At 45.4% G+C, this 15,234-nt stretch overlaps 1 long non-coding RNA gene across 1 annotated transcript in view; it reads right to left on the bottom strand.

The window, feature by feature from the left end:
* LOC113457218 overlaps positions 1-15,234 on the bottom strand; it is a 67,480-nt gene that overhangs the window by 47,072 nt on the left and 5,174 nt on the right. Inside the window, exon 2 of the long non-coding RNA XR_003377836.1 lies at positions 6,645-6,848. This is a non-coding gene — a long non-coding RNA (uncharacterized LOC113457218). The remainder of the gene's footprint in view (positions 1-6,644; positions 6,849-15,234) is intronic.

Genomic DNA, 15,234 nt, shown 5'->3' with positions numbered 1-15,234 from the left:
ATACACTCCAACCTCAGACCAAACCAATGGCCCATGTATACACTCCAACCTCAGACCAAACCAATGGCCCATGTATACACTCCAACCTCAGACCAGTCTAAGCTGTCATGTTTGTGGTTGCGCTCTGAGAGGATCAAACTCTAGAAAAAGTGGTTGTTGGGGTAAAGCTTACAAAGGACGCGCAGCCCTGGCTGTGGCGGAGCTGTGTCCTGACTGTGTGTCTGGTGGATTAACCATTTGCATTCATGAAGCTAAGATGCGCTTTTAGTCTCTTGCCCTGTGTTACTGTTCACAATCCAGAAGGCCTTTCAAATTTAAGACTGTGGATAAGTAGGGGGTGTTTCTGAGATTTTAAACTTCTTCCTTAGGACATTCCTAGGTATATCCCCAGATGTCCTCTGAAAAGTCCTCCTTATATGACAGAAACAACAGTGTGTCTCACTGTTGAATCACTTCAATGATTGCTAGTAAGTTAGAGCATTCTCTGGCCACATCTTCTTTTTGTAAGTGACCTTACACTGGTACACTGGATATCTCCACCCTCCACACTCCACACTCCAGGAAGGGTAGGCCACTTCCCAACCACTGGGCTAGGAACCCAGCATGCAGAATGTTCCACCAGGGGGCGGTAGCGGCTCAGGCATATGCTTGCTTGCTTTTTATTTTGTTTGTTGGGTTTTTTGTTTGTTGGTTGGTTGGTTTGGTTGGTTGTTTGGTTGTTTGTTTCAGACATGGCTTCTCTACATAGCCCTAGCTGTCCTGGAACTCGCTCTGTAAACCAGACTGGCCTCAAACTCACAGACACCCACCTGCCTCTGCCTCGAGTGCTAGGATTAAAGGCATGCGCCACCATCACCTGGCTGTCTGCTTTCCTTTTAAAGCACATCAATAATCACCTTCTGCCATTTGTTTGTTTGTCCTAGAGTTTGACCCCCACTGGCTCACCCTCTCCCTTTTCATGATTCTTACCTGTTTTCTGGAACAGGTGTTGGGAAGGAAAGTCTAGCCTCTAAGAAGAGATGGGGAGATAGGAGGCCTAGAGGGCGTAGGTGGCAGGACTGGCTGATGGGACAGGGAATGTGCACCGTCACCAGTGTTTTCTGCTCTGTCTTCCCCAAGGGCTAGCACTGGCTGCTCTGCCCTGTTGTGTTTGCTGCTGAAGTTCCCCAAGGGCTCATTTGGAGCCAGAGAACTAAGGGAGTCATGGGTAAGAACAGAGGAGACTGAGATTATCTTCCTCTGCTCCTCTATTAATAGGGTCATTTCTTCAAATGTAGCCTCACCAAGGAAGAGGGAGACAAAACACCAGGAAAAGAAACAGTTTCAAGATGCCCTCCTCCCTGTCTCTAATATTTGGACCACATGTGGACTGTGCCCACACACCTAGCTTCTCTAGGATCTGTAAACATGGAGGGTGGGATGCTCCTGTCTCCTTATTAGCCCCAGGATCTCACCTACATCATGGCATGAACAAGGAGCAGGTACATCAAAAGCAAGGCCTGGGGAGGTAGGAAAGGAACAGTTGCTCCTGTTGTTCTCCAGCCCCATCTTCCTCTATTTCCTTCCCCTTAACTTGGCCTTGCTCTCCAGCCTCAGAGACCCAAGTCCCAAAATCCAGATGACCAGAGGTCAGTGGTGTGTCCCCAGCTGACCAGGGAACCAGTTCCCCTGAACTTTGGTCTTGCTTAGTGACTGGACAGCCTCCAAGAGTCAGACTTTCCCTCTCCAGCTCAGACTTCCTGCTACTGACTGCTGGGGAAATCCCAGAAGCTGAGCTGTGCTTCCCCACCCAGAGCCCAAGTCCTGAAGGTGGGGAGGGTTGGGACAGCCAGGTTCCTGGTGAGGGGCATTGGGAGAAATGGGTTCTGGGCATTGTAGGAACCAGAGAAAAGGAAGCCCAAGATGAAGAAAGCAGGCCTTCTTCACTCTGGACTCTGGTCAGGGTTTTTATGACTGTGGGCCAGCTCAGGGGAGACCATGAGAGTTTCTATGGGCCAGTGGAGGAGGAAGGTGGCTGGGAAACCCAAGGGAGGCTGATGGGACTCTGACAAGAAAATGATGCCTGCAGAGAAAAAAGATATCCAGACTGGCTGAGATGAGGGAGCTCCCTTGCTCCTCCCACTGGGGGCTGGTCCCTCCTCCACACTGGAGGAGGAAGGAGGGGGCATGAGTGTCCTCCACATGGCAGACATTGAAGCCCCACAGCAGAGGCCTTGGGCTGGGCAATGCCCTGGGCATGAGAAAGACTATTCTTTTTCCTTTCCCCCCAGATCTTGTTCTAGCCCTCACAGCAGCTGTGAGATGGGTCAGTCGTCTGTCCCGGTCCCCCGCTTTGCAGCTACTGCTCCTCTTGGCCCCACTTCCTCATCCTCACCACCACAACCCGGCATTCACAGGGAATGCAAGTGTTCTATGAACTGTGACTGCCTGGGTATCTCAAGCCTCTCCCATGACAAGCAGGTTGAGGACAGGGACCTGGACCTTAGGTCATAAGCCAGGTCATAGGTAAGGGATTACGGAACTTTCTTTCACAGTGTGGAATCCTAGCTCTCTCTCCCTCATTCTCTGACTCCTAGAGCCTTACCACTAGTCACTCCTCCCCACACCTTTCAGGGCTCAGTTCTGGAGAGATGAGTTAGATGCCAGCCTTGTCCTCCAAGTGAGTTACCACAGCACAGGCAGGCAGACACTCTGCTGGAAGAATAAAGGTTTCTGTCTGTCCTTCCTGACTCTCTGGATGCTGGCTGAGCAGTCTTGCACAAGTCCCCATCCTGCAAGGTTAGGGAGGATCAGCTATCATGGCCATCTCTATTAGCTCTCATTATGTACCAGACCCCGCCCTAAGAGCCTCATATGGACTGTGCCATTTCATCCTAGCAAAGTCTACTGCAAGGGAGATGGCATCATCAGTTCTGTTTTCAGAGAGGGTAAATAAATTGTCTAATTCGGCCTAGCTGTAAGGACTGAAGACAGAGTTGATGCAAGACTATGCTTCATCCCCATGCAACTTAATGTTCTAAATAAGTGCAATAGTAGCTAATTCTAGCTCTGTTTTGTTTTGTATATATGAGTATCTTGCCTACATGTATGTCTGTGCAAACATACATGCTTGGTGCTCATAGAGGCTGGGAGAGGGTATTGAATCCCCTGGGGCTAGAGTAAAAATGGTTGTAAGTGGCCATAGGATGTGGGGAATGAAACCTGGGTCTTCAGAAAGGACAGACAATGCTCTTAACTGATGAGTCTTATTTCTAGCCCCTATTTCGTTTTTTGAAACAAGGTTTTAGGATCTCATGTAGCCCATACTAGACTAGAACTCAACACTCTATACTTGCTCATCAATGCTGATTTTGCTTTTCTTACATCTATGCCTTTAAACAAACCTGAACCTTAGCTACAAACACTGAGGGGAAACAAGACTCTGAAGGTTAGGAAGTGCTCAGCGCCCTACAGATTGTGCTCTTTGGAGACTTGAGTCTTCATGTCTGTGACCACCTACCCACATTCAGCACGCGGGCCACTTTTCAGGCTCTCAGTTCTTCTTCATGTCTCCCTTTTGATTTGTTGAGACTCCTACCCACTCTGCATACCTCCCCTTTCCAATTCCTAGCCACCATTCAATGCCCTACCAAAGCACACCAGATGCACTGTCTAGTGAGCCCTAGCAAGTTAACCCATTCAGTCCGTCCCTGGCTTCCTCTCCTGACAATATAAAGCCAAATAATAGTGATCAAATCTATTTTGAGACTTGATAATATTTGACGATATAATCATATATATTTTTCTTTTCCTTCCTTTTTTAAAATTTATCCCTCACCAGAATGCAAAATTCCTTAAGGGCCAGAATCTTGAGATTCCCTTTACCCATTCTGCCCATGTCCCTCTTCAGACAGGAGAGTGCCCACACAAAGTAAGGCTCTGTAGGTAAGCAGAGGACCAAGAGCCAAAAGCCCTAAGTTACTCCATCTGCTCACACCTCCTGTCTATGCCTGTGCTAATTCCAACATAGCAGATTCAGCCCCATCTGGAGTCAGCCTGTACAGGGATCCTGGGAGTTAATGCCCTCAGATGAGAGATCAACCCAAGGGCAGCTTTACTCTCCCCTCCACAATGCCTTCTTCCTAAATGAGTAGCTGGCAGATTAACCAGCAGGAAAGAAAGGGTAACTGATGCTACAGGGAGTGCACACACTTGGGGCTGCCAATAACACTGAAGCCCTTGTTTCTGACCCTTGCTGTCCCGGAAATAGCCCAAGCACCAGGCCTTCCCTCCAAGGCTGGTAACCTACATGGCATGTCTTCAAAATTTTAGTATTTGTTAACAAATACTAAACCTTTTCACTTCTGTTTCCTCACTATTTCCAGGGAGGCAGAAGGGAAAATGCACACCCAGTGTCATGTGGTAATTGTGGCTATCAGGAGTGCCGGTATGATTAGTGCTGAGGTCAGTTTGCACGGAGCAGTTGCAAAGGTAGATAGGACTGGAAAATGCTGGGAACATTGCCTTGAAACCAGAGAATAACCCAGTGCTGCAGGCTGGAGGTGGTCCAGAGATGCAGAAAAGGAAAGGGTCCTGAGAATACAAGCTTCTTCCATGATAGTGGCCCTGTGCTCCCTACCTCTCCTGCCTGCTCAGTAAGACCCCGGGTTTCATTGCAGGCAACTCTCTTATCCTGTCTTATCTTTTCTCATCACCTGTCTCTACTCCTGAAACATCAGATTCTGTTCTCCCTCTCCTCTCCCCATGCCTGTCACCTCCTCCCAGAGGCCTTCCTTGGCCAGTGGTACCTTGTCCTTGGCTCCTCTTTTAATGACACAGCATCACACTGAAATTGCTCAGGACCTTGCTTAGTCACGCTTGCTGACTTTACCCACCCACTTAGAGGAAGCAGCTGCCCTACCCCTATGCGTGTAAGTGCTGAAGGCCAGACACCTGACCTCTTTGGAAGTCTCCCCACCACATCAAAAAGCCTTCTTCTGAGCTGTGAACTACTTGTCAGCCCCTTCTCTGTGTTCAGACAGCAGAACAGCATGATTCTCCTCTCCTCAGAGAATGTGCTAGAAGGTGACTAGTCAGCTGAACTGCTGGACACTGGGCTTCCAGGGAGCTACAGAATGCTCTGGCTTACATGTGCTCAGCCCCCCAGAATAGATGTGATCACTCATTCAGAGCAGTGACGGAACTGCAAGCTCCATAGCTGATAAGGAGCCCGTGTATGTGACTCAGTTTCTCTGACTTTCCCTGAACTCAGTGTTGGATATGATCTTGAAACACTGTAGGCCATTATACAGCAACAACTCCAAACTATCTTTTGTTTTACAACTGTATACGTGTATACAATATGGCTTGTTTTCATTACAATTTCATTCATGTATGCAATGTTTTTTTTAATATTTTTAAATCATGTGTTTGAGAAGAAGGGTTGTACACATGAGCACAGATGCCTTTGGAGGCCAGAGATGTCATTCCCTTGGAGTTGGAGTTACAGGCAGTTGTGATCTGCCCAACATGGGTTCTGGGAAATGAACTCAGACCTCTGCATGAACTACATATGCTCTTAACCCCCAAGCCACCTCTCCCAGACTGAAGTGTTATTGTTTTTATAATTACATACATATACACAGTGTATTTTGATCAGATTTGCCTCCCATCAAGATATCTTTCATTTGTCTACTTCCTGTTGAAGGGAAGTTGTTAGACCTGTGCAAGCTGACACATCCTTACCAGGTCTTTCACCTCAGATCCCATCCAGGTCCATTCATCTGCAGTGGAAGAGGAACAGAGGGTCTCTTCTCCCCTGCATTCCATGGTAAGTGTGCAATGATTCACACAGCAGCAGCTCCTCTCACAGGAATGGAACATGTGCAGTTACTTCTTTCTCAAGTCTGCTGAGCTTCGAGCCTTTAATCAGTACAACGTGAGTGACGATTTCCCTACTTGAGTCACTAAGGGAGCAGAGGAAGCTCTCCTTGTTCCTGAAGTTCCCTGCACCCACATAAAATACTGTGAGAAACTTGACTTCTTTCTCTATTGTGGTCTGTTACCTACTGTGTTATAATAGGGCAACCCAGGTTTGGGGGCCAAAAACAATTAACAGTTGATTAAATTTCATGGTATTTGGATAGGGTTCAGCTAAGTATAGCAGGCTTTCTCAGGACTACCAGCCCCTAAATCACAACACAGGGACTTATTATTAGTTAAGAATGCTTAGCCTTATCTTATGCTTGTCCCACTAGCTCTGTTAACTCAACCTGTTTCTCTTCATCTACTGTTTCATTCTGTCTGTCCTATTTTCCTGCTTCTCCCCATGTCTGGCTGCCTGGCAACTGCCTAACCGTCTGGTTCCTCGTGTCTCCTTCTCTTTCTCCCTCCTTCTCTCTTCTCTCGAGCCTAGATTTCTCCTCCTATTTATTCTCTCTGCCCACCAGCCACGCTTATCCCTCTACTGCCTAGCTATTGGCCATTTGGCTTTTTATTAGACCAATCAGGTGCCTTAGCAAGCATGGTAAAACAAATGCAACACATCTTCCATAGTTAAACAAACGCAGCAGAAACAAATGATGGCATTGGCTAAAGTTTCCCGGGGATGTCCAGCTTGCAGTTCAAGTGAGATGGACAACTGAAAATGACTTTAATATACCTACATTTTTCCTGAGATGAAAGAAAGACTTGAATCAGCTTGGTAACTTTTCCTTCCCATGTGGTAGTCTGGAGGTCTTTCAGTGTGCTTTCTCAGGTGGAAGCTGAAAGTTATTCCAAAGGCCAGGCCAGATGTGCACAGCTGACTTCTGATGCATCCTTTTTGTCAGCTCAGTCATAGGCCGACCAAAATCCAGAGTAGACTCCTCCTACCAAAAGAACCATAACTTGAATCCATATGTAGTAGTCCCACAAGAAAAGATGATGGGTAAGCAAAAAAGAAGGTGTCATCCCTGGGATAAAGAAAGCCAGGGAGGATTTCCTGAGGTGAAGATTGAAGTTTTGTACTTGTCTAAAGTTCCTCAAGAAGGAACCAAACATTGCACCCCACTCCACCCTACCCAACTCCCAGACATCTCTGTATATTCCAAACTTAGCTCGGCCTGACTGGATCTCAGGTATTACTCTCACTATTTTGAAATCTAGTCTGTGGTCTAGAACACACTCTATGAAACACCTGACCCTCTCCTAGACCCTCTCCCACCCTTATCCCTCCATCGTCCTACCTGTGAGGACTGCCTCCTCCAGCAGGAGCTGCACTGTTCTCTAGGCGAGGAAACTGACATCTGTGGGACTAATGCAACACTCAAGCTCCAAAACCCCGGCTCAAGGGCTTTCAGCCAATCCCAGACAGCTCACGCATACTACCATGTACAAGCCACTCATAGGACATGCTGGCATGGAGAGGGAGGCTGGAAAGTCTCAGAATGCTGTCAATAACCTCATCAGAGAGCAGAAAAGGGGAGAAGGAAACCAGTAACCCTAAGTCCTTAAAGGAGGGAAATGTCAGAAATCTCCTCTGTCACAAAAGTTGTAGAGCCAGGCTACCTATAAGACTAAGGAGGAGGATCACAAGTTCAAAGCCAATCTAGACAACTTAGTAAGACCTTTTCTCCAATTTTTACAAGTTTATAAGGCCTGGAGTTATAGGTCTATAGTAAAGTCCTTGTTTAACATGCAGGAAGGTCCAGGGTAAGTCCCCAACATCACAAAAGAAAAGGTTACAGCCAAGGGTTTTGTTCATGTATGTCCTGGTATGTAGGTTGGCTTACTGGTGAGGATAAATCAACATATGGCACCACTAAACCCTGCTTACCTAAAGAGGAGCGAGAACCGCCTGGTTCTTGGGACAATGCGAAAGCATCGTCACCACCCCCACTTAACTGGAAGTCAGGCTCTGACAATTTCAGTTCTCTGGAATGCAGCAGCAAATCCGGAAGTGAAAAGGACCTTTGAAATCCAAAAATAGCTGACAAAGATAGAATCAAAGCCATGTCCTCAGGGCTCTGCAAGGGCCCAGAAGGACTGTATTGAAGAGAACACTTCAGAGGTTTGACCTGTGGTCTAGTCAAGGGCCTCAAGAGCAAAGCACAGCAGGTGAAAGTTTCCTAGAGAGAACAGCAAGGAACCTTGCCACTAAGGACAGTGAGGCTAGACAGACACTGTCTGTCACTCCACTATGGGAAATATTAAAATACCCATTGTACAGTGACTGGTGCTTTATCAAGTCTACGCACACATTACATCATCACATCTCTACAGGAATCTGGAAAGTAGGTATTCAAGTAGAAAACAAACACTCACAGGTTTCAGGCTTTGCCGTGACCACACAGATTAGTGAGCCTGGAGCTGGGAATGACCCTGCTCGTAAGATGTCCAGCAAAGCTACTTATGGTGTTCCCTGTACCTCCCTTTGCATAATGGTGATCATGAGTCATCAAGAAAAGATTAGTCTCTGTCTAGCAAACTATTAAAAAAGATAAAGAAGTAGTTAATAGTTTTCACACTATAAATAGAAAGTCAGGTTTTGTGTTTCGGATAAAGTTCAGCTTTCTGGGATCAGGTATTTTATAAATTCCCACCACTACCCCCAACTGCCATAGTACTGCCATGGTACTGATGTGTGGGCGCAGCAAGGGTCTCCCCAGCTCTGCCAGCATCTCCAGCTCCACTCTGCTGCCCTGACTCTCTTCTCACGGCCCTCCCTCTCCACTCACATCAGTGTGAGCAATCCAGCTCTCCTACAGCTACAAGACCGCACTTCACTACCCAACTTGTGGCATGCTCCTCAGCTCCACCCGGCCATACCTTTACACAGGGGCTTCTACAGTGTCAAAGCTTGTAAGCTTCTCCCACGTGTCCAGCTAAAACCCTCTAATCTCAGTACATCTCTAAAGACTTGGACATTTTTTCATTTGAGCACACCTTCGTGGTGCCCTCATAACATTGCTTCTCTGCTGGCCCTGCATCAACCAGGACATTCATGTTATAACTCCAAGAGCAGAGCAGCTGGAAACAGCGGGGCTGTTGTTATCTGGAGGTGGATGGAGCCAGGGTTGGTGTGGTGATGTCACAGCTCTAGGTTAGTATCTCATATATTTTCCTGGCCCTCTGCAAGATGTCTGTAGTACCTCCAAGCTCACATGACAACATTTAAGGTCGAAAAAGTGTATTAGCTCATAAGGCTACCACAACAAAGAACCACTGGTCAGAAAGCTCAAGCAAGAAGACTGTATCTCAGTATGAAGGCTAGAAGTTCAAAACCAGGGTGCTGGCAGGGCTGGTTTCTTCTGAGGCTTCACTCCTCATCTCATAGACAACTCTCTCTCTCTCTCTCTCTCTCTCTCTCTCTCCCCCCCCCCGCCTTCTTGTAAGAATCCAGTTACATCAGATCAGGGCCTGCCCTAATGGCCTCACCTAACCTAATTACCTCCTTGAACACCCTACTCCCAAATTTAGTCTCATTCTGAGGTGCTGCCACTTGGGACTTAAATATATAAACTTGGGGGTCACACGATACAGCCATAACAAAGATTCTATAATAGGAGCCTTCTCTGGGTTGTCTTTTCAGGTAAAGGGTATTTCCTAGAACCTTCCAGTAGACTGGCAGAACAGGACCTAATAACCTGCCTCTTTCCCTAAGAGAGCTTTTCCAAACTGGGGAATGGAGATGGCGTGTGTGTTGGATCCTGAAAGAATGGTGGGAAGGCTCACAAAGTCCGATTGGTCCTGCCAGACTGTGCTCCCACACCGGCAGACTGGCTGCTCACAAGGCATGGCACCTCTGCTACCAGCTTCCTGAACCAGAGTTGAGCACCTCAGCCAAGAGTGCCCCTCGAGGACAGGACAGTACCTTGTTCAACATGAGTGTTCAACCACTACTTGCTAAAGAAATAAACAAATAGAATTTAATGAACTAGATGAACCTGTTTTCATTGTATTTGATCACAGCATTAAATCTTGTTCATATGTTTGGCTTGCATAGCCTGTGGATCATACCTTTAAATAATTGTAGGGTGTATTACTATGAAACTACTATTACAATTAAGATCTGTGAGCTCTGTCTCCCCCAAATCTATGTGGCTGCATGAATTTTTGTTGAACTGATAATGGATAAATGAATACTTAAAAGTTGACTAATACGAGCTAAGAAGTTATGGTTTCTAGAAAACACTGTCTTCAAGAACTGGCATCTATCTAGCCAGTGCTCACAGAGGTGGGTGCTATAAAGAAGGATCTAGATGACTGTGGCAAGCAGGCTTAAGGCTGTCATGCTAAGAGCAACTCAACAGAGGTGAAGTTGCTGGACGTGGTTACTTGAGTTTGGCTCAGTGGAGAGACAGGATATCACAAGTACTCAGAGGACTGCTGCCTTCTGTCTAGCATGCATCACCTTTGCTCCACAAAACCCCATATACTTAATTTTTGGTGTTCTGCAGAGCAGAGGATCAAAGTACCTCAGTAATGAACAGCATTAATTTTGGGGTGACTGATTTGATGGTGGTTCTCAAATTCTGACCATCTGCCCCAGCGTTAGAGAAACTCCTGATTTCCAGAAAAGTCATTTGTATCAAAGTGACAGGGCTCACAGCTGAGGTGCAAACCATGCAGATAAATGAAGATCCAAGGATGCAGAAACTCAGAGTCACTGCAAGTAACCAGTTCCCAGGGCAGTGCATTTTGGCACCATGAGACACGCTTTGCAACTGAGAACTGTGTCTCCTCTCACCCTATTTCAGACCCAAAGCGCTCTTCCTCCCTCGCACAGTTCAAATAATGAGGTTCAATTAAAACATTCAGGTTCAATTAGTGTGTTAGGGCTTCGGAGGCTGTGTCAGGGCAGAATATTTTCTGTGAGCAAATGAAGACAAACTGGACTGTTCTGGACCAGTGTGGTAACATGCAGGGGCAGGAGACAACTTGGTTTGCAACCAACAACTGTATCACAGAAGAGCTGGACAAGATGGTACTTGTGTGTATTTGTGCTCTGACTGTGCCTGTTCCCTGGGCCCCAAGGGCTTTCCTAACAGCCAAGAGAAGGAATTGCATGCTAGGGTGTTTTCCTAACAAGTTGTGACTTTTTCTCCTTTCTTTAAAATATTGGTAGCCCAGAATTTTGCTGGGGAAACAAGAAAAAGAAAATAATAACAACCTGTTACTATAATGATATCTTTTTAAATTGTACCAATAAACTAGGTCTTAACACATTATTGTAAGCACATTAGCCAAAACTATTATAATAAACTCTTGTTGAGAGAAAAATAGCCTGGCAATGCATGTGTCTAGAATTCTGCCTTCTGAATTGCTGCCAAAGCGTGAAAGATTCCCAGTTCTCTACGATGTCCCATGCTGTGCATGAACTGTTCCCCTCTGCCTGCTGCCAATATAATCACTAACTTTACTTTGATGTTCTCTGCTGTTTTGTTTTGCCCCCCCATCTCTCCTTCCCTCCCCCCTCTCTCTTTCTTTCCTGAGACGGGGTCTTATATAGGCCAGGCTAGTTTCCAAACTCTCATGTTGTTCAAAGGCACAAGGGCTGATGAGACATTCCAAGATCATACAGTGACTTTTGAGCCATTTAGAAAATATCTGAGTGTATTCAGAAAAGTTTAACATTCATATCTGAATGGATTCTGTAGAAGTTGTTTCCATGTCACTCCAAGTATATTAATAAAGTACAAAATAATACATTGTAATAAATCAAGATGATGTGGACAAGCTGGAATGAATAATAGAACCAAATAAATGGGTAGGAATTAATGTAACTAATCCATACTTTGTCGTCCCTGAGTTAGCACTCACTCTAAGAAAGCCAGGGGGATATCGGCTAGCAACTCAGCCACGTTTGGTGACACTGAAACAGTTGGTTTTATCCAAGACCATCTGTTATTGTTTTTAAAGTGTCCAAATAAAAAAAGAAACAGTTTCACTGTGTGCCTAGCTAGTCAGGCCAGGTCTAAGGAGGACTGTTTTGTTATGAAGGACACATTTGAAAGGGAAAGGAACTAATATGTTTCTTTTGGCAACTCCAATATAATAGCTGTCTTCAAACAGCTGAGGGGTATCAAAGAAAAGAAACATTACATTTCACTATGTAGTGCCAGAGCCCAGACATAGTATCAGTGATTGTAAATGTCCAAGGAACACGTGTCAGCTCCACATGCCATAAGACTTTTTACAATGTTTATGGTGATCAAAATCTTAGACTTCAGTGAACTTGAGCAGAGGCCAAGACTTGGGCAGGAGACTTCTAGGACACAGTAAAGACTTCTATTCTTTGCCCTGTGGTGGGAGTTTAAATCCTTTATTGTACCGTGGTTTCTCCACGGTCCGCCATACATTCTCATGCTCTCTTTTGTAGGTATGATATATTTTACAATGAAAACCAGTGACTGGGTTGTGAGTTAGGGGCAAACTCCACATCATTATGAGGGTTCAAAAGGAAGCTGGTGGCTGTGGATGAAAGAGTAGAGAGATGACTTTCAATGCTCACTAGGCTTCAAAATCTTGGGACGTACCTGGACAAGTTTTTATTAGTTTTGTTTTTTGTTGTTATTGCTTTTGTTTTTCAAGATAGGGCGTCTTTGCGTAATTGCCCTAGCTGTCCAACTTTGTAGATCAAGTTGGCCTTGAACTCACAGGGATCCACCTGTCTCTGCCCGAGCACTGAGATTAGAGGCGTGTGCCACCACTGCCCAGCTCCAGGCAATTCTTACAGCAAAGCTCTCCTAAAGCACTAAGGCAACAGCCTTTAATTAACTTCATGGGAGGCCTCACTTGTGGCAGGCTCAAAATGAGCATTGCTGCTGTTTACTAGACTATGACCCCATGTCTCTATTGCGGTGGCTATCGTTTTATAGGCTGTTACACAGGAGAAAGAGATAAACACAGTTTCTGCCCTCTCCAAATTACATTGATAGTAATAAAGAGAAGAGAATGAGAGCAGATATAACAGAGAATAAATATAAAGTTAAAAAGTTCATGCAGTGAGCAGGTCAAGGTTTGAGGTATTGTAAGAGTGGGAAACAAATACCAGGTCTTAGAGAACACAGACTAAATGGGTTCCAACCAGAAGCCTGCCCTCTGCTCCCATTAATTCCATGATTCCTGGAAGAAGCTAGCATTAGAAATATATAGACTGACAACCAAACATTTGGGCAGGTTTCTCCTGAGCTGCCAGGAATAAAACAAAGCCAAACCAGCCTGAGTGGTCATTTCCTCCTACAGATCCTGTTCTCCTGTTCTGCTCTTCATGATCTCCCACTACCCTCTTCGCTGTGCTCATCTGAACGGGAACTAAGACACAAAAAGGGGAAATGAGAGACAGGGGTATTTGTGGACTATGATGGATGTAGAATCCCGGAGAGTCCTTGAGTCCCCAAGTCACTGCAAACAAACAGCCAAGCTCTCTGCTCCTTCTGGCTTAGCTGTAACTGGGAGCAAAGTTACTTCTGCTTTGGACCCACTTAACCTTTTATCTGGGGATCCCCAATCATGTTACCGACGACATTAATTCCTCTATCCTTACAATGACCTTAGGTTGACGGGAAAAACAAACCAAAGATCTTACAAGCTACTCTAGTCCAATGTGGTAAAATGCAAATAACATCTAGTCCAAGTTCATTTTATAATTTATCTTTACTGAGGAGTAACCAAGGTATTGTAGGTATAAATACACCAATTTCATATCAGCCTTTCTGTCTTTGATTTTATCGATGTCAGTGATGTTTTAGTATTTTTTTTCTTCCTGTAATTTATTTATTTGCTCAAGGTCTCATGTACTCCAGACTGTCCTCAAATTCAGTATGCAGAGGAATGAGATCTTAAACTCTCGATCCCTACTGCCACCTCCCAAGTGCTGGGATTCTGAGTGTGAGCCGGCACACTGGTTCACACGGTGCGGGAATCCAGCCTGGAGCTGTGTGGACTAGACGTGCTAGGTGCACTCTGCCACATCCCAGCCCCCTCTCCCCAGAAATGATCACTTCACGGAGAAACTGAAACAGAGAGTGATTAACACATATCAGCTGAGGCTAGGCCTCAGAAAATAGTGCTTAAGTTAGAAACCCAACAGCCCAAATTCTGGGAACATTTTTAAAAAAAAAAAAAAAACATTAGATTTTTTAAACAGGCTTAAAACATTGAATCTACTCAAAATTTGTAAAATTATATGGTAACCACTGTCGAGTTTGAGCTCTTGACACCAAAAGTAGTGTAGCCCAAGGGATGGCAGCGAAAGTAATCATGGTCCAGAGTTTAGAAATCACTCTGTCCTCACCAAGAGCATCAACAGTGTCCCCTCCTAGCTAGGAAGACAAGAAAACTCAGAGAACAGCTAGACACACAACAGGGACTGGGTCTTTGGAGGAGAGAAGCTTCCTGCATTCTAGAGGTAACCAAGAAGTGGGTGAAGCAACATTCACCAGCACCACCTATGACAACAGAGAAGCACGGACATCAGCAGGTACTTCCAGTGATGGAACAGAGCCTCTGCGGGGGGGCCTAGCAAACCTAAAACAAACTTTCTAGGAAGAATAGATATGTCCATTACACATGTCGATGGAATATGAACAGTCACCTATTGCAAGAGTAGACAAGCAAGGATTTTATCATACACATGTCCAGGTAAGTGTAGGGTGTGGAAACCTATAAGTGCATAAACGAAAATAGGAATAATTAAATAACAAAGCTGGAAGTAGATATGGGAGAGCAATCCAGAAGAAAAATACGTTTAGAGGGATTTCCTCTTTGTTTTACATCATCTTGGTTTGGTGTGTTTGTTTGTTTTTTGAAATAAGGTCTCCTGTAACCCAGGCCATTCTCAAATTCCCTAACATGGATGCTGGCCTTAAACTCCTGATCCTCCCCTACCTCACCAGGGCTGGAATTACAGGTATGTGCCACTGTAGCCAAACTATTCTTTTTTTTTAATTTAGGAATCAGAAAGTAGCTATATCTTGGTAAGAATGGGCTTTTGAGAGTACATGTCTTAGAACTGAACCTTATCCTAGATGTGGGACCATGCAAACAAGGCTGGGGAGGGGAGGAAAGTAGTGTCAACGTTGCTTTGAGCAACTGGAAATTCAAGAGTGATTGCAAGATAGCTTGACTACTAGGCTGTATCTGTTGAAATAGGAGCAGCGGGGCTGCGTCCCCAGCACCCGGCCGCCCACATGGCTAGCTTTATACCCGAAATAATTACACGGAAACTGTATTCTTTTAAACACTGCCTGGCCCCAATAGTTCCAGCCTCTT

This window comes from Microtus ochrogaster, chromosome 21, assembly GCF_000317375.1.
Source record: "Microtus ochrogaster isolate Prairie Vole_2 chromosome 21, MicOch1.0, whole genome shotgun sequence".
NCBI lineage: Eukaryota > Metazoa > Chordata > Mammalia > Rodentia > Cricetidae > Microtus > Microtus ochrogaster.
The sequence above is the reverse complement of the archived record's forward strand: the minus strand, read 5'-3'. Positions and strand labels throughout refer to the sequence as shown.